At 43.0% G+C, this 20,362-nt stretch overlaps 2 long non-coding RNA genes across 11 annotated transcripts; one reads left to right on the forward strand and one right to left on the reverse strand.

The window, feature by feature from the left end:
* The first annotated feature begins 107 nt into the window (after nt 1-107).
* LOC109200282 (uncharacterized) lies at nt 108-10,347 on the forward strand. 9 transcript variants are annotated; one of them, XR_002060468.2, is made up of 6 exons: nt 108-175; nt 5,420-5,478; nt 5,625-6,454; nt 6,558-6,715; nt 8,129-8,306; nt 8,481-10,347. It is a non-coding gene; the product is annotated as an uncharacterized LOC109200282 (long non-coding RNA). The 9 variants fall into 9 exon arrangements; XR_002060463.2 differs by adding an exon at nt 305-500 and having other exon boundaries at nt 145-175; nt 3,368-6,454; XR_002060466.2 differs by lacking the exon at nt 108-175 and adding an exon at nt 189-500 and having other exon boundaries at nt 3,368-5,478.
* On the reverse strand, nt 5,366-20,315 carry LOC109200283 (uncharacterized). 2 transcript variants are annotated; one of them, XR_003218280.1, is made up of 4 exons: nt 19,893-20,289; nt 16,788-17,897; nt 12,367-16,711; nt 5,366-5,421 (listed from the first exon to the last, which is right to left on the reverse strand). It is a non-coding gene; the product is annotated as an uncharacterized LOC109200283 (long non-coding RNA). The 2 variants fall into 2 exon arrangements; XR_002060470.2 differs by lacking the exon at nt 5,366-5,421 and having other exon boundaries at nt 11,846-16,711; nt 19,893-20,315.
* Between the last annotated feature and the right edge of the window lie 47 nt (nt 20,316-20,362).

Here is a 20,362-nt window from a genome sequence, read left to right on the forward strand (position 1 = left end):
TTCACGTGATCAACAACAGACACACATCATGCCCCTATCATGGTCTAAACCAATCAGAGACAGTCTCTAGAAGTTGCTAAATGACGGCATCGCCTAACTTGCATAATTGGTCACGCTGATGTAATTGTAACCTACGTTGTTGGAGAGAGAAGTAACATCGTGGAAGAGACATAAAGTGAGTAAAAAACGTCCTAAATGCAGTTAGAATTTATTTAGAACTACAAATTAAATTTCTTTTAGTAATAATTGTTTTTTAATGTCACAATTCCAACCCTGCTCCTTTATCCGGGTTTGGACCGGCAAGAGTGACCCGAAATTGGCACGACTGCGTTACAGTCAGTGCGGGAGCAGCGGCTTCGCTCTTGCGCGATTCATTTGCCGTTTGGAGGCATAGGTGTGAACGTCTCCTGCCCTGATAGCAGCTGGGGGAGGACTATCCTCCGCCTGTGAGCGCTTTGGCACGGGTGAAGTGCCCATGGCAGCGCCGCTGCTTGTTGAGAGTAAGACTTAAATACTTATTACTCTTCCACAGTTTTGAGACAAGCTTCACATATGGTATATCATTTTGTGCGGCTGAATCAGGAATGGTGTGCTATGACTTTTGGTGTTTATTACTTCTGGTGTTTATTACTTCTATAGTTTTTTTTAAATATGAATATTTTAATGCAAGTTTTTGCCCATTGAAATGAATGGGAAGGCTTCATTTGTGGTGTGTTGGCTCTCTCTAGTGGTATGCCGGGAGTGGTACGGCCTGTCTACCCTTATTTGGATTACCGTAATGACGACAATATCAATGGCGCGCACAGCGTCTCTGCTTTCAGGAACCATTGGAAGTTTTAAGGTTGCGCGAACCATTGAATAGTTACGGTAACGGAAAACTCCATATCCCACAATTCATAGCACACCTCTGCCGAGTTAAACAATGGCGGACACCTCTTCGTTTTAAATGTATTTTATTAGTGTTTCTAGGTCACAAAATAAACTTTTAAGATATTTTCAGGCGAGAATGTAGGTGTGTAGACTTCAAATATCTGCTCGTTTTGTGAAAACATCCCATAATAGCAACAGTGTTCTGACGATGTTGCTGATAGCCGGCTAGCTAGCTAACCCGATCGGTACCCCGCATGCGCGAAAGGTGTCTACTTCCGGTCGAAGCGTTTTACGATAGTTACGGGTCAGAGTATCTGTTAAGATGTTAAGAATAATAAGTATATCTTCAAACGTTTGCAATAATGAAGCATTTCAGTACAATGTAGACAAAAACGAAAAATAGAAAGATAGTTACGGATCAGGACTCCCCGATCCTTACTGCGCATGTGCACAGTCCGACCTTACAAATCGGGTCTACCCGATCCGTACCGCGCATGTGCAGATGTTTTCTTCTTCTTCTGTTCGTTTAATGGCAGTTTACTCCCCAGTGTACGAGGATACCGCCACCTGCTGACGGAGCGAATGAACCCTGTTATAAACTGAATTAGCGTCATTTCAAATGCGTGTTAAATTTGATTTAGCGATAGTCAAGTGTGTTTATGCTTGTCTGTGTGGAGAGGATTGATTGGAATAGTGATGATGATGTCCGCTATCACTGTCAATTGTCAGTAAACACTTAATCTGGCTGATGAATCTTCACGTGACCTATTACAAAGTCTGTATTATTAAGTCTGTAATTAGGCGCCATTCTTATTATTTTACGGAGCTTTTGTTCAATCGGGGGACGCTGTCTGTTGAGGAGAAAAGCATGAATTTGTTTGTATACGGATTATCCATTGTTTAAATGTCCCGGTAGTCGAAAAGGAGGCAGAGCTGTTGAGAAATGCTAGGAGCTAACTGGGCGCTAACTGTATCCATCCATCCATTCGCTTCCGCTTCTCCTTTTCAGGGTCGCGGGGGCGCTGGAGCCTATCCCAGCTGTCATAGGGCCAACACACAAGGACAGACAACCATTCACACTCACATTCGCTCGCACATTCACACCTAGTGGCAATTTGGTTTATCCAATTAACCTATCCCCACAAGTTGCATGTCTTTGGACGGTGGGAGGAAGCCGGAGTACCCGGAGAGAACCCACGCAAACACGGGGAGAACATGCAAACTCCACACAGAAAGACCCCGGCCTGATGTTGGAATTGAACTCAGGACCTTCTTGCTGTGCGGCAACAGTGCTAACCACCGTGCCACCGTGCTGCCCACTAACTGTATCATTCAAATATATTGAATGTCGCAATGCTGGCAAAGAGAGGAAGTGACGTAAGATTTGCGCATGCAGGGTACCGATCGGGTTTGTGGTACGGATCGGGTAGCGACAGCGCCGCTAGCTGGCCCCCCTTTTGCCAGGGGCCAGGTAGGGCATTAACAGGGAAAGGTGGACACAAAGTTATACTTTGATTTCTTTCTCTCATCATCATAATAATAATAATAATAATGCATTGGATTTATATAGCGCTATAAAATATTTAGCTTTTATTAAATAGTTATCTGAATCTTACAGCCAAAGTTTGTATAATAATACACAAGATTGGCTGTAGACCATTGTTCATCATTCAGAGCACTGTGTAAAAATAACAAAAACCAAAAAGTGAATGCAAAAGTGCATAAATATTTATTTTACGTGTTTGATGTGTGTGGCGGGGCGTGGTCTGCAGTGCCGCTGCAGGGGAAGTGGACCCACCTGAGCAGCATCTGCAATCACGACTCTCGGGCGTAGTCTGTGCTCTCTCGGCTGTTTTTAAGGTGTGTGTCGGGCTGTAAGTTGAAAAGCTACAGCCGGCTGTGTGGGTAAACCAACCATGTGTGAAAAGTGGTCCATAACATAATGCTTCAAAGCGTGTTCGTGCAAACATTGTCGGGTCTGCCGTGGTACAATGGGACTTCTGCTCATGAACCTGTGTGCACAGCATCTGCAAATCGGCGCGGTACGAAGTAACTTCATCTTTACACAAAACTGTAAGCTGTCATCTGTGAAGCGTGAGCGGTGTTTGTTTTTACCATAGTTCATGGTGGAGAATGGCTGCTCTTCTGAGTTTTGCCCTAAGCAGCCGTATGAATGGCAAACTACACTGATTACCAGCGGCATAGCCACACTTAAAATTTCTTCTGAAATTTTCGCTTTCTAGTTCATTCGCTTATTACCCATCAGTCTACCGATGTTTATAGCGCTGGCGGCCGCTGTGTTTTATTTTCTTTGTACTTAAATGACCTCGGACAAGAAGGCTTATTTTCTGCAGTTCAATACTGAAGAAATGTAAACTTTTTCAAATTTTGTATAATTGCAGAACATTTTTAAGGTTATCTGCTATAAAATCCATGCCAGGGAAATCTCTTTCAAGTTTTTTTTTTTTGTATTTTATTCTGTGCATTTAAAAACCAGAGACTCAAAGACACACAAGACCCAGTAAAAGAGCCTGAGAGGAGTTCAGAAGCGCTCCCATAAAAGATGCAGGGACTGCAGAGAAGATCTCCATGACTCTGACAGAGATTTCAGTTTTCATGAAGAAATAGGACATGGAGCTTCAGCTGAGAACAGAGAAAGAGAGGGGAAGAGGCTGCCATCACAGGGTTACGGTTGCAGAGGAGAAATGAAGGGCATGGCTTTTCAAGACTGCTATGTCTGAAAATGGTCTCTATTTATAAAGGCAATTTCAGAACACCACATTTTTGACTGTGGGATGTTTATGGACCCGGAATCCAGAGAGTTATCATGGCGTGTGCAAATTCTTTTACGTAGCCCAGCTTAAATTGCATTTAAAGAAAGAAGAAAAAAAAAAAGTAGGCAATTTCAGAATACCTGTTAGTTCCCACCAGAGTTAAGAGCACATCTCTGGGTTATCATTATAACAGACTACCTGAACGTGTCACATTCCTTTTGTCCTTGCTTTAATTTTTCTTGGACTGCTGGCACTGGGACCGGGCCATGGAGAAGCAGAAGAAGATGGATGGAATTTGAGATCAACACATTTTTGACTGTGTGATGTATTTATTCTGCATTAAAATGGACCAAGCACCTCCAGCTCTCCCTCCTAGGTCAACAAAGGCACCCATCTTCCACCACAAACAACAGGAAGGCCGACACTAGAAGAAGCCTAACATGACAAAACAACATGATCTGGTACCTTGTGCCTTTTTAGTGACACTATATCGGTGTGTAGTATCAATGCAAAATATATGAGTTTAAGACAAAACTGCTGTCAACGATGGTGAAACTCTACATTTTCATGGTTTAGTTTATAACATGCAGTCTGTCCCCTGAAGAAACCATCCCTTATGCCATTTTGTGGCCAAGTTGCTGTCTCTGCCTGCTGTGAAGTGCACACACTGGGATCCTATATTAATGTAATTCTAGTCTCATAAATCAAATTCATGCAGCCTGGAGATGAAAAGTTAGGCAATCTGGGAATGTGTTTGGGATATTTTTGCACCAGCATGTTATTTCTTTTCTTCTTCTTTTTTTTATTCATGCATACAGCCATATGTCAGCACTCATGTTTTTGTTTGTTATTTGGGCCATACTGCTTGGACCTTCTGGAGCCGGAAAGGTGACTCGTGGCCCTCAGCTCGGAGAGAAATACTGCATTTGACACCCATTTCTAAACTGCTGAACCACTTTTGTGAAGGTGCTGGATACAGTTTGGCTGTGGCACTCAACTTCACTCAGACCAAAACAGAAATGCCAAAAAAACAGAGCTCCATATCTGCCTTTTTCACAGCTCCTCGGAGAGTTCTCAATAAGATGTGCACTTGTGAGCCACCAAACATGGATTCAGTGCAGCCTCTTTCATCATCATACCGAATTTCCCAGAGGAACCCACCCGAGGGATTAATAAAGTTTTATCTTATCTTATCTGACTCAGCTACACCGACAGCCACAGCGTCAGGGAAAAAACGAGGGCGGATTGTTGGTCTTGAAAACTCCGACTTTGAGCCCGTTTTAGTTGACGAGTGTAAAATTAGAAATGTGACTGAGAAGGAAACAGAATTATGGCAGGCACATTCAGAAAACCATTCAACTTTACAAAATGTATACTGTGAATCTGAAGAAGAGAAGCCTGGAAAGTGTGAACCACCACAGAATAAGAGGAGGGTCTCTGATGCCACCTTTACACAAGATGACAGTCAACCTCTACCACAGACGTGGAGTCAGGACCCTGTTCACTTTCAGTCAGTACACTGAAAATGAGTTTCATCAGACTAACCACAAATGTACGACAGTCAAGAACTTCAGCAGCTCTGAGCCAAGTTTCCTAAACAGTCTGCAGTATGAGGAGGACGAAGTCTTTAGAAAACTGATAGCTGCAGAAGGACTAACCTCAACTCAAAAATCTTTAAAACGCCTTCATTCTTCTCATATGATTAATGAGAAGGAAAACGGGACGCCACTGTCTTATAATTCCCCAGGAAAAATCTCCTGTTTCTCTCATTTCAGACCTGTTTCAAATCATAAGCAGACACAACCAAAAACCGCTTCATGTCGGAAACAAACAGGTAAGACTTTTTAAAAAAAATCTTTTATCATGAGGAGCAGAGAAGATGACAAGAACAGGAAAGACTGAACTAACAGTCTTTTAGTATACTTTTTATTACAAACCCTAACGAGCAGTAACTGATTATGTGTTGCTCTACACTTGTAGGATGCATCTTAAAGGCATGCGGGGCAGAGGAGATGAGCGGAAGAGGAAACAGATATGGAGGACAGATAGCGCCATCGATATGTTGCTCATCAATGACCAACAATTAGCAGAAATCTGGCAACGGACAGTTGGCAAAAAGACGGCATTACACCCCAAGCCTCCACTGTCCCAGTAACAGCGGATTACCATGGAGAGTAAAGTTTTCAGTTGGTAAAAAAAAAAAAAAAAAAAAAAAAAAAAAAGTCAGAGGGCTGCCTCCTGCCCTGCCCTCTGACATTTTTACTCTCCATGGTAATCCGCTTCTCCCCTCTCCCCCCTCGTCCTCACCTCCTTACCTGTGCCCCTCCCTTTAGGCAGGGAGGGGTCTAAATTCATTTCCCTGTTCATATTTCAGCCTCCCTTCTCCCCACTCAACCCTCCTCCTCACCTCCTCCTCATCCCTCCTTCTCTCCCTTCCTTTGTGTGGAGTTTGGTGTGGAGAAAAAAAAGTTTTCTCTTGTTGAGAACTTCCACTAAACAGTACCGGGATAGACACAACACTTAAAAAGTTAACGGCTACGACAACGGGGAAAAAATGTTTAAAAAGAAGCCTTACGGTGGATCAGATTCCTTCCACCCAAATGTTATTTATGTGAAAATAAAAATGCCACCGCACACGTTTGCTTGAGGAATCCATCAGACCAGACCACCTCCATTTTGTGAGCCCACAGAACCCTCCCCATCTGGCTCTCCCCTCCTCACCCCTCCTCCTCTCCCATCCTCTGTGTGGAGAAAACCATGTTTCAGAACTGTGGGATGTTTATGGACGCGGAATCCAAAGAGTTGCCTTGGTATGTGCAAATACCTTTTACGTAGCCCATCTTAAATTACTTAAAAAAAAATAAGAAAGAAAGAAAGAAAGAAAGAAGGCAATTTCAGAATACCTGTCTCCAGCTCTCCCTCCTAGGTCAACAAAGGCACCCATCTTGCACCATGAACAACAGGAAGGCCTAACCCAGAAGAAGCCTAAGATGAAAAAACAACACGATCTGTTACCTTGTACAGACTGGTGGAGATCGGAGATTTGATCGAGGAGTGGCCAGAGACAAACGGTATGTAAAATCCACCCTGAATGAAAGAGCTGAACCTCGGAGGAATAGAGTACAATCGGATGATCCACACTTTTTTTTATTAAAGTGTGCAAAATTTACAGACTTATTAAAGCGGTTGATCATCTGAAAAATGTTTCAGAAGACAGTTATCATCAATTTCTGAATAAGAATAACCACAAATTTAGTAACTTTGATTAGACTATTCTTATTTCTGTTAATGATAAGAGACAATAATGATGAACAATAGTTTATTGTTCATCCCCTTCAGTAGCACAAACCCTGCAATTTCTGCAGTCTGCCTTTGATGTCGTTCAGTCCCATTTAACTCAACTTAAGTTGGTGTTAAATCCAGAGAAATCCAAGTTCATGTTATTCTCAAATGGCAAAGAGTTGTTAGCTACGTCTCCTAAGATTAAAACAATTCAAGGAACTGAAATTGAAATGGTCACATCTTACAAGTATCTAGGGATCATTATAGATCAGAATTTGTCATTTAAGACTCACATTCAAAGGCTTGTGTCGAAGTTCAAACTAAAACTAGGTTACTTTTTTAGAAACCAATCCTGTTTCTCCCTCCAAGTGAGAAAACACTTGATTCATGCAACTTTTTTACCTTTATTGGATTATGGTGACCTGCTTTTTATGAATGCACCTGCCCACTACCTAAAGAGGTTGGATACTGTGTACCATTGTGCTTTACGTTTTATTACTAGCTATGGAAATCGTGTACAACATTCTTCTTTGTATGCTGCTGCTAAATGTCCATCTTTGCATATTCGCAGACTCTCCCATTGGTTGCTCTTTATCTAGAAATCTCTCCTTGGGCTGGTTCCATCTTATTTATGTGTTTATATGTGTAAAAACCACAACCAATACAGCCTTCGTTCGCACAATATCATACAATTGATTGTCTCAAAAATCAGAACAGAATTGGGGAAAAAGGCTTTTAAATATGCTGCCCCTGCTTCCTGGAATAATCTGCAGAAGGAACTGAAATTATCAGAATTGCTTACATTGGGAGAGTTTAAGTCTGTCTTAAAGGAACGAGAGAACAGCTCTTTTACTCAGTGTGATTGTTTTTAATGTACTCTTAATTTGATCTGTTATTGTATATTTTACACACGTTGGTATGGGATATTGTATTTGTTTTAAATGTTATATACTTATGTGGTATGTGACTTTTGTTTGAATGATGACAGGTCTCTCTTGGAAATGAGATTTTTAATCTCAATGAGATTTTTACCTGGATAAATAAAGGACTGATAAAATAATAAATAATAGACCTGCTATCTCCAATAGAAGGACACAGACTGTAATTGAGGAGATGCTAAAAACTGGGCTGAGAGATCAATTGTTATCCTCCATGACCATTATAACCAAAGCATAGAGTATGAGTTTAAAATTTGTTTTCAGTTTTCTAGAGAGGCCCCTTTGAGATGGCACCATCCTGGGAGAAACGGAACCTGGGCCGCCGTCTCCAGCCCGACTCGTTGGACCAGAACCAGGCGGTGGTTATAGCCAAGCTAGCAGACTGGAATCCAGCTACCACATCAGCAGTGACAAACCCAGTAAACAAGAATGACAGCCACAGGTGAGCAGGGAAACGACAAAGCGGAATAACCGTGTCAACTCCTCACTGAAACAATACAGCTTTGAGTTACACTCACACACCTACACAGATTGAAAAATTGTGTGCAGACACGCCTCCAAACAAGAATAACAGAGGACTCCTCCTCTTGTCTCCCTTCCTCACCATCCTCACCAGAACGACAGGTCTGCACTCCAACGAGAGACCCCAACACACAGAGGAAACTCCAGGACTGGAATCTTCATGTGAAGAAAATATCGGTGATCATCGGTGACTCCAATGTGCACAGACTCCTCCGTCCTATAAAGCAGAGGGGTACAGATCGACAGATTTCCATGAGCGAAATGTTGCCACCCGGTGAGGCCCAGCTGGAGAAAGCACACTGTGGAAAATCTGGTTTTATAACTTTGGACTGAATACCAGTGATGGAGCTGAAAATGGGACTAAAGGCAGAGCAGTAAGCAATCTTTCTAAGGCCCTTCTATGTGAAGAACAAGCCACATCGTTGCATCTGAACAACTTTATTACAGGTTTAGATGAACAGATTCCTGTACTTCCTACTTTGATATTCAGCACAGAGAAGGACAACATTCACTCGACCAGTAGAGCTGCAATGTGTATGTTAGAACAGTGGAACCAGTGTGTAAATGAGGCATCCCCCATAAGCCTTGAAAAGTGGGAGGAGAGTAGTGGTGTGATTCACCTTTCTTAAGTTCCAATGCTCAGCGGGTCCTTTGGACAGAAATAAGTTCTTCTTCTTTCAATTATTGTTTATTCTGTTCATTGTAGAATCAGCTAGGCTCCAGTGGTCAGGAGAAGCTTCTGCTATATGAAGCTGTTACAGTGCTTTTTGTTACATTGAACGAGAGTAGTTTTTCTTGTTGCTTGTTTGATCTACTGCCGTTTAAAAGATTATAATTACTGAAGTGAATGTGTTTTGAGACAGTTTACAGTGCCACTGAAGCTCCACTCAACCAAGTGTGCCTCAACAGTCTGAAATGAAGATTTTTCTTGCTTTTTTTTTTTATTTCTCTCCCTCTCATGCTTCTGTTTGGATTCCCATTGGACAAAGCACTTCGGTTTGTGTTAGCAGGCTGAAAACAATAATTTTGGATGTTTCTTTCGGCTCTTGAGGTGCCCTCATTGAGTGCGGTTTGCCCAGTGTCCTCGAGGGTATGTGAGGAGCCTTCCATAGTTGGGTTGTTGTGTTTTTACCCCAGCAGCTATTCATCTCCATCTCAACAGTTCATGACCAACATGCCGTGGCTGCCCCCTGTACCTGTTGAGTACCTTTACCCAGGCAAGTTCAGGACCGTGCACGTCCTCCTGCCTTCAAAAGAGGGGGGAGGAGGAGGTGAATAGTTCAGCCTTCCTTCTCCCCCCTCACCCTCACCCTTTACCCGTGCCCCTCCCTTTAGGCAGGGAGGGGTCTGAACTTCATTTCCTTGTTCATATTCACGTCCTCCTGCCCTCTATGAGGGGGCAGAAGGACGTGAATATTTCAGCCTCCCTTCTCCCCACTCACCCCTCCTCCTCCTCACCTCCTCTCTTTTACCTCGGCAGCCCATGACCGGCATGCCGTGGCTGCCCCCTGTACCTGTTGAGTACCTGTACCCTCATCCACTGAAGCCTGGACCTCCAGCTGATTGCAACCACTTTAGTGCAAGGAGATGATTGCGTTTTGTGTGACTGTCTTGCAGTTCACCCTTCCCTTTCTACCCTAACCCATTTTCCACTCCAGCCTCTACCCCACTCGGTTCAGACCCCTCCTCAGGCAAGGAGGGGTTTCAATCCCATTTCCCGCACCCCCAACCTTAACCCACCATCAAGTCCTGCCCCCTTCTCTCCTCATACCGCTGCCCACAGTTCAGACCCCTCCTCAGGCCCCTTACTGCCTGAACGGCTCTAACCAAATTAGGAACATAGGTTTTTTTGTTTTTTTTTCAAAAGCAAATGTTTTAAAAAAGAAAAGAACAGAAAAACATAACTGAACACAACAGTATGTCAGTGTACAGTGAGTGATCAGGCAGTACAGTTTTAGGAACCTTTTTAACTGAGGCAGGATGGCATTTTGGTTTTTAATCAGAATCTACCCTTCAGCCAGAATTCATTTAAAGAGCTGTGGGAACAGCTACCTGTGACTGAATCTCTGTCAGTTTTGACACTATCTCAACTGTGAACAGCAGTACAACGGGTCATGATGAAACCTGGAGGCCAGATGACACCATGGAGATGTTTCAGATCATCAATGAGCAGCAATTAGCTGAAAACTTTGATGAAAATCTCTGAGCTTCCAAATGACATTTTAAAAAAAGACGGCATTACACCTCCAGCCTCCACTGTTCCAGTTACGACAGATTACCCTGGCAAATGTGGGTTTCAGCTGAGATTCCAAAAGTCTACCCCACTGTTCAGACCCCTCCTCAGGCAGGGAGGGGTTTCAATCCCATTTCCCCCACCCCCAACCAAATCCTAACCTTAACCCACCATCCAGTCCTGCCCCCCTTCTCTCCTCATACCGGTGCCCACAGTTCAGACCCCACCTCAGGCCCCTCCCTGCCTTTTCCAGCCTTATAAAGAAAGGGAAGGCTGAAGTGGCAGACCGTCGTGCAAAAAACGAGCATCTCCTCCATGCACTGCTTACAGTCAAATGACAAAATATGTGAACTCTTTTTAAACAGGAAAAAGGAAGAAATTGTACACCAGAGGGTGCTGTATTTATTATGTAGCTGTTTTTTGTTTTTTTTGTTTGTTTGTTTGTTGTCTCTTCTGTTTTTTCTCTCCATACAGGTGAGCCAGGTGTTTTGTTTTTCTTTCTTTCTTCTCCCCTTTCTCGCCATCTCTTCTCCCCTCAATTTTTCCTTTCTCTCGCTCTCTTTCTTTCATTCTTTCTCCCTGTCCTATCTCCCAGTCATGTCTGTCCCGACTGTAACAACTGAAAATAAAATAAAATACACAATTATAATAAAGGTCAATCAAATGGACCAATATGGCAAGGCCATGATGATCCAGTTGGTAAAGTAAATCCGCTTGGCATCTCTCTTGGCCTTAAGACAACAATTCTGATGGCTAAAGATCCAAGCGGGACGGGGGGGGGGAAGAAAAAGAAATTGTACACCAGAGGGGGGCAAGAAGGAGAAAACTTGAATATAAACTCAAAAGAAAAACCGTTGTTCCTTCCCTCCCCCAGAAGGCAGTAGAATATCATGTTTTAAATGCCACTTTTTTGGGGGGTAAAATTTCTTGACAAATATGTTTCTCTTTTTTCTTTTGTTATTTCGTCCCTCTTTGGTACAGCTACAAAACATGTGCGAGGTGTTGCCCCATGGGAAATTGTGCTATAGCTAGAAACCTGTGTTTTCATATATACATGCATATATAACAAGCTTTTTAGTTTCTCTGTTGCTTTGTTGAAGTTCTTTGTGTTTCAATAAACTCCCTGTATTTAAACAGTACTGCACTGACTTATATTTTTCAAACTGATTTTGCCTGAACGCACCCTGATTTTGACCAGCAGAAAATAGCAGGATCTGACAATTCAATCAATGGCTTTATACATTTTTATTTTTATTTGAATTTATTCTTTTCGTTTCATTTTGTCTTTTGAATCAAATTGAGGAAAAAATGTAACTGTTTATGAACTATTTGTACAATATAAAATATATGAAAAATTTATGACTCACTGAGAGACATGTTTATCTCTCTGTTCCTTGTCATCTGTGCAGGCTGAGAATATGACTACAAAAAGTCCCAAATGTCAAAAAGGTATTCTCAAGTGGAAGCTCAGTAATGGTCCAAAAATTAGGCACATGCTTTCTTCCATGTGTGACTGAGCATGCAGTTCAGCAATTTCACCACTAGATGGAGTCATTGCCAAAGGAATGTCAACTTTGAATTGGAGCATCACTGGACTGACAGTGAAATTACACATCACATTACCCCTGACTTCATCCAGAGATGTAACAGGATCTCCTCCAGAGTGGGACGGTCCTCAGGCTGGAGGACCGCAATCACAATGTATATATGTATATATAGTGATTGTTGAATTTCTCTAATTTCAGACCTGTTTCAAATCATAAGCAGACACAACCAAAAACCGCTTCATGTCGGAAAATATACTAAATTGATATGCAGAGTTTTTCTCTCTCACTCTTTGTATTTACAGTGCAAACAAGATGGAGAGAAACGTTGTGTATTGCCTACTTTGCATAAAGCCCCAACAGTCCATTCGCACACACCTGAGCAGAGTTTGCCTGAAAGACTGCACACCACAGAAATGTGAGGCCAGATGGTGGAATTGAACTCAGGACCTTCTTGCTGGGGGGCAACAGTGCTAACCACTGTGCTGCACAGTGGAGGACAGCTGCATCGATATGTTGCTCATCAATGACCACCAATTAGCAGAGATCTGGCAATGGACATTTTTCCAAAAGACAGCATTATGCCCTAACCTTCCACTGTCAGGATCAAAGGAATGGCTTTGATAATACTGCTTAAACTAAGACTGTACAAATTTAAGAAACACAATGGCAACATTCAACAATTAGACCTAACATTTCCCCCTTTTTGTCATTGTATATACTTAAATTTCAACTTATGCACCCTTTGTTTGGACAGTGACAGTGTAGATTTCATTCATACACAACTCCTCTTCATTCACCTTCTATCGATGCAAAAGTTCACAGTTAATACATGTAAGCAGTTAACCTGCTTCTCATTGATCTCATACACAGTAAACTACATCCTATACGTAAGCAAATCAGTGTCAACAGTCCAAAAACAGGAATTAATATTTTCAAAAGAAGATGCCACCAAGGACCAGACATTCACCAAGTTATCCAGCCTTGTGGTGCATCTACTCCTGTCGTGCGATTCATTATGTATTCCTGCAAGTAAACAACTGAATGTAACAGTCAAACAAGAAGAATCAACATTCTCAAAAATCAAATGTCACTACAATCCAACTGTATACAGACATAGACATTCAAACACATCAGTTGACTTTATCGTTTGTCCATGTGGCTCTCAGCTAACTTCAAAGCTGTAGCCTGGTCAACACCCTTCTTTATGACTCCTATCAACCCCCCGAATCTTCTCACTATAGGCATCCTATGGGGGTTAGAGTCAACTGGTAAATTATCCGCATTTACAACTCTTGTCCTGTCCTGTTGTCACCACAGGAAAAGCTTTGTAAAGGAAATTGGATCAAGCTGTTTTGATCTTCTTGGCTCACAACCTCAACCAGCTTAGAGAAGTGTTCATGATGCAAATGTAGACAAAAGCTTCTCTGTTTGCATCCTTCTTGCAGAGGACACAAAGAATAGGTGACGTTGCTCAGATTTCATGGTAAATCTCCAACTTGGACTAATCCATTGCCCTTCATACACATAGGCAACTGGCCTATTTCCCGTTCATTTAGCTGTTCAATGTCCTGCAGCAAGTCAGACACTTGGAGTCAGACTATCAGGTCTATCGCACCAGAGCAGTTCACCTTCCCAGCTACTGGTGAATCAACCGTCCAGTCAGGTTCAGAAGTTGAAAAGTTGGCAGTGTTCCAAGAACGTTTACTCCTGGATGTGTCGCTACGGCAACCAACAAACTGTCTCACTCTCAGTGATGCTATATGGCCACAGTCCAGAAGAATGTGTAGACAGTGGCATCACAAGCATAACCATTGGTCTTGTTCTTTATGTGAGCGGTTGTGTTCACAAACTGCCACCAGTAGTTGTTGAAAACCCCATGCGGGTACTGGGTGTGGTTTGCTCTGTCCCAGTGCGCTCCTGTCATCCCACTCAGAGTTAACAGGCACAAGAAGGCGCACAGCACATTCCCAGCCATTCTGATGAGTACCTGTGGCTCAGTTGGTTTCTTCACCGGATTGAGACGAGGGGCCCTGGAGGCTTTCCCCCCCCTTTGTACCCGGTCTTCCTGCCACTTACCCCGAGCTGGCCTGGATGTGTGTCACCTTCTTGCAGTGCGCTTGATGTATCCAAGCGTTCCTTCCAGCAACTTCACCGCTGTGGTCGTCGTCAGCAGCATCCGATATGGACCTTCCCACCGTGGACTGGACCAGCACTTCCTCTCCATGGCCTTGTCAACATCCAATCTCCAGACTTCAGACTCTGCTCCTGCGGAGAAACAGAATCATCTGGCAGATCATTTGTTCTCAAGACTTCTTTACTTTTAAACATTTTAAGCATCTAATCTGCTAATATGCTCTCTCTTCTGCTCTCCTATCATCACTACAGAAGACTAGAACTCTAAATACTCTAACATATATAATCTCAACGAGTCAAACCATTCTCTGTTGGAGTAATCCTCATGTACATCTTAACTAATTCTATACAGTTTAACCATGTCCTGCGTGTCTCTTCCTAAGTCTTAACATTACTATTCCATTAGTTCTCTCTACCAACCCTGCACTTTGTGGGTGATATGAACAATGACGTTTTTAGTGTTATCCCTAGATGTTGTGCCATTAATCCAATCACTTCATTTACAAAATGTGAACCATCATCGCTAAACAATACTCATAGTTATTACAGCTGGACAGCTCTATAGTCCATGTGAATAACTTGAAATGGGTGACTGGGTCTGGGGAATTTCCCTCTCTTAGATCTCAAATTACGCCGAGAATTGTGCTTGAACATATCATACATGACCTGCAAAAATTTATTTATTTTTTTAAGGGTATTTAATTGTAAAGTATAAACTACTCATTATCTCCCTCCTGTTGCGACATGGCAAAGCCCATGGCGCAAAATAGCAGCAGTCTTATACAAATTCTAAGGCAGTATTGGTTTATCACACAGATAACAAACACCATCCTACAGGCTCGCTCCTACTGTAAATCACAACTGTTTCCCTGCAGTAGATGAGTGGCCCTGCATGTCTACCAGTGCATCACGCATAATAGCCAACGTCTGCTGGCGTTGCACTGCTAAAACGTTAACACCATGTTCTCCTAAAGTTGCCTCTTTCGCGATCTTATCTGCAAAAGCATTCTCTAATGCAACTGGATCTTGCCGTCACATGTGTGCTACACATTTACAAACGGCAATCCTACTGGGTAAAAACTCTGCCTCCAGCAGATTTTGCAGAGTTTGGCGTGTTCTACAGGTTTCCCTGTAGAGGCTGTCACACCTCGTCTCACCCACTGCACCACAAAGAAATGTAACGTAGCAAATGCATACTGGCTATCAGTGTATATTGTCACATCTTATTTCTCTGCAGCTTTACATGCTTCCGTTAAAGCTAGCATCTCTGCTGCTCAAGCAAATATGAAACATGCTAGTTGTCCTGCACAGATAACTTTCTCACTATCTACTACAGTAAAACCTGTTTTAGTCTGTCCCTCTACTGTTGTAAAACTCAAACCATCAACAAACCAAACCTTTCCCTCACCAAGTGGCACATCTAGTAAGTCATCCCTTGGCTTACACTCCTTCTCTACGTGGTCTCTACACTCATGAGGAGTGCCCTCTTCTTTCGTTGGCAAAAGGTTTGACAGATTCAGAATTGTGCACCTGTGAAAAGATTTTGTTTATTATTCAAATATGCTTTGCTTGTGATTGTGTAAACTCTGAATGACGATTCACCCTGATAAAACATGAAACCTTGCCTATGCTTATCAAATGCCTGTGAAGACAAGTTCCTGTGCAAAGAACAACGGAAAATGCCACTTAATGTGGTGTCGCGAAAATGAGATAACCGGGGACGGTTACTAAAGTAGTGACAACGCCACCTGGGGGAGGGCGCTACAACCCCAGGAAAGATTTCTCTAGCCAATGAGAAGATTGCACTGGCTACCAAAGCCCACAGACTCGTTATTTAAAGGCAGAGGTGAGACAAAGAAAGTTTATAATTCAAAAGTTTATTTAGAGGAACTACTAAAACATAACTAAAAGATTAAAAAGGCACCTAGGGTAGCAGGGGTAAGAGAGTAAAATAATTAAAACACTTTATTACCGAACAATGATTAAAACGACATACTCCCTACCACAATGCTACACTAAAACAAGCACAATATGTTAAAAGAGGCAACTAGACAAAATGGTGGAGACCGGCCACTTGAGGAGGCAACCTACAGGGAGGAGTGCCCAAGGGTGCCACCAATTACTCACCCGTGTGATTTCACAGCAAACCTCACTCACACTAAACTCTAAATGGTGCAATCTGCCTATGCCCGGTGTGTACACTCGCATGCATCGGGGAGGGGATTCCACCTCATGTGCCTAGCCTCTGAACAAGCGGCCGCACCTCCACTAAAACAATAAAAGAAAAGATAAAACGTTAAACAATCAATAAAAGATCTACATAAAACCACATCCCAAATCACTATACGTTATAAAAGTAGTGCATAACAAACAAAACAGCATCTGGCAAGACAGCAGCAGTCTAATGCACACCTGCAACAAGAGAGGGAAACAGTAGTCAGAGTCCACCCTACTATGCCACAGTATGATAAACAAAAGTCGCACTTACCACTCTCTAAGGGCAACTGAGTAGCTTTCCTTAAGAGATATGTGGAGCTCAACTGCCTAGTGCTGCAGCCACCTTAGATTGCCAAGACTGCCAAATGCCTTCTCTCAGTAGTGAAGCGCAGCTGTTTCTTATAGCCAGGTAATTGTCGGCTGAAAGGTGTGGATGTCAGTGGTGCGTTTAGGGACATCATGTAACATCCTAACCCAAAATCTACTTCACTACATTAAGCAGACGTTTAGTATAGTACGGACAGAATGTTTAGTAAGATATGCATTTGTCAGTTAAGCAATATATTCTGAGAATAGGCGGAGACTGCCTCCGTCTGCTGTGTAACCTACAATAAAGAAGAGCACTGTGTGACTCTCCTGAGAGTTCACCCATTGTACATATGATTTTTTATATTGTCTCACTGTGTCTCTGTTTTACTTTGGCAGCTTTCTATTTGGGAATTTTCCCCTGACAGCACCACTTTATGGTTATGTATGGTTATGAGAGTAACAGTAACATTAAAGACAAGTGTCTTGTAGGTGACAGAAATGTAATTTTAGTCTGCAGTAGAAGACCTCTACCTCGTGTGGAACTAACAGTGTCAAAAAGGTGAAAAACTATATCCAGAAACATTGTACAGCTTAAGCTGCTGCACATACTGATCTCACGCATGGAGGTAAAGCACAAGCAACTAGAGCTAATCTGTTAGGATAGTAAGTTACTGGCTTCACTTGTGGAAAAAAGTGCTGTTAGTTATTTCACAGTCACCTGGCATTTGTGCTGTTCACAGAACCACAAGTCTATCGCTGGACCTCCTCTGCACTGTCACTTTTTGGAGCTTGGCACGCTCCCTCAAGTTCTCATGATTCAATGTTGCTGAAGATTTTAAAGGCAGAGCACGTCGTACACCTTAGTTGTCTTCCTCAACGTCGAAACTCTTTTATCTCATTTAAGATTTTGCTGTGCAGAGTCTCCTCATGACGATCTCCTGGAAGCCCAGTAGCACAGCTCTCTGTGCCGAAGGTGATCTCCAATACTCCTGAAGCCTCTCTCCTGGCCTCAGCTTCCATCTTGTGGACGATCCTCTCAGTCACTCCTTCTCGTCATGGCACCTCACGACATCTGCAAATTAAAATGACACTCCTCTCGCCACATGACTTCCACCATGTGTCAACTCCCCAATGAGACATGTACAAGAATGTTGCACAGTCCCCCTAAAACAATCTCCAGGGTTTGTCCCTTGGAGCAGCCATACTCCAACCTGTAACCCTGTGTAAAAACATCAGTCAGCAATTAAATGTTTAGCTTGTTTAACTCCCAGCTCCACCCAGAGCCTGTATCCTAACCATCCCAATTTATTCCACAATTTAATCGGTGACTTTCCTTAAGCAATGTCACTCCACTCATTTTTTATTTGCTGACAGTAGAACCTCTCGTGACGCAATAAGTTTCTACTGCCAGCAATGATGTCATTTCAAAAAAAAGAAAAAAAAAGAATTTAGACTGGATTACGTCGCTGAATCCTTTTTGGCAGGGACTTGTTTTCTGATTGTCCAAAATAAGTGGCTTTCTCCCAAGCCCATTTTAATTTTTGGAGAAACTCACTTTTGCAACAGCTTTCTCGACGACGAGTCGTATAGCGCTTCTGTTCTAATCGTGCATATCTGCTCAAGCAGAGATCATCAACCGAAACTTTCAGTGCACCATGAAAGTAACAAAATAAAAAGAAAGGAAAGCAAATAAAGGAAAGCAAAGGAAAGAAAGGCCTTGTTTAAGTCATGACACGTGTTCTTCATGCCAGGGGGATAAATCGTACCAACCCAACTGGCAGGCTCAACTTAGTAACAAAAGACAAATCAACAGCTAGATCAATCTCAAACATTCATCCAATCAGATTCTCATCACTGTTTAAAACAACACACACACACACATCTCTCTCTCTCTCTCCCTCTCATAAACAGAAAGAAGCATTACAGCTGTTTCAGGCTGAGAAACACCAAACACTCTTCGTGCTATCATTCACCACACAACTATGTTATTTCTTTGTCCACTGGGCAGGTGACCTGCAGAATCACGTCTGCCCCAGCTGGATACCTTTTCACACACACCGTGACGTCAGACACACTCACACTCACTTCTGCTTAGAGCACAATTTCACTTCATTCGTCAATGATCCACACACCACGTGCTGCCGAATAAAACTTTGCAGTGTATTTCATCCTCTTCCAAGGCAGACTTAAACACCATATGTTTTTTTTTTCTGTTGTGTCAGGGATGGATATGTGGTTGCAACGTTTATGTTCACTTTCTTTCCTTTCTGTCTCCTCTCCTGCCTAGTCTGTTTTGGACTCAATGCTGCTCCTAATGCCTCTCCATACTAAGCCTTTAGTCTCTCCTCCACCTCTGCCTCTCACGCTCTTCTCTGGCTCTTCTTTCTGCTAACATTCTGGCTCTTTCTAATGCTTTTCTACGGTATTGTTCTAGAGTAGTTGCAGTGGATTGAGCTGTGGTTTCATCCTCAGGTTTCACAACTACTGCTTATAATATTGCTCTTTTAACATTCTGTGCTTCTTTTCTCTTTTGAGCCTGCTCCAGCCACAACTTAGCGACTGCTAACTGCAATTCCTTCCTCTGCTTAGCTGTCCCTGTTTTACCTGCTGCACTTACAGTTATTCTTTCTACAAGCATTTTACACTGAACTTCCACTAATATCCCTTCAAATCCATATTTCTTACACCAACAACTTACATACTGCATGCTGCCCGGTGAATATTTCTCCATAAATTTTACATCCCCTTCTAAGGCAGCCTTACACATTTTATTCTCACACAAGACAACAATCAGCCACACTCACGCAGACCACGTCTGGCCCGCACACACACACATAGGCCTATCGCTTGCGTCTACACGCACAGCCAGCGCTCTCTGTTGAAAACTCTCAAACGCCCCAAATGGCGGAGATTCCGAACACTCCTCACGGCGGAGTCACCGAACCTAGGTTGTCTCCACGCCCCACACGGCGGAGAAGCCTGCGTCTCTCTCACGCGGCTAGCGCGATCCCGTACCTGCGGTCAACGCAGGGTCACGTAGCCGCTCTCTAAGGCCTTCTGTACTTACTGTTCGTGTTGTTTCCGTTCATGGGAAGAGTTTCTGTATCCCGTCAATCGCCATCCATCCCGAGGGGAGTTCAGACGCAAACTTTACGGCCTGGTGACAAGCATCAAGGCACCAGGGCTTTCCGTCAATCATCCCAGACGTTGCGGTGGCGTCCTCTCCCTCTCCTCGCGGTGGATGCGATGTGTTAGGTTCCGGTGTTGTGGCACAACAGCGGCTTCTACCTTGTTACACGAATGTTGTTTGTGGCTCAAGATGATTTTTATGTCATCCATAAGGGATGCATTTGACATATATTTCACATATTATAGCCCAACAAGTTACTTATAGCAGTTTAAATACGAGCAATCAGTTTTTGGCAAATACCGGAAATCAGTTTTGGGCAGACAATCAGTTTTTGGCTCAACACCGGCTCCGAAGCACCAAATAAATGTTGGGTCTGTTCCCACAAACCCCGCTAGTTCTAGAGACTT

The sequence above is a fragment of the Oreochromis niloticus genome, unplaced genomic scaffold (genome assembly GCF_001858045.2).
Source record: "Oreochromis niloticus isolate F11D_XX unplaced genomic scaffold, O_niloticus_UMD_NMBU tig00007460_pilon, whole genome shotgun sequence".
NCBI lineage: Eukaryota > Metazoa > Chordata > Actinopteri > Cichliformes > Cichlidae > Oreochromis > Oreochromis niloticus.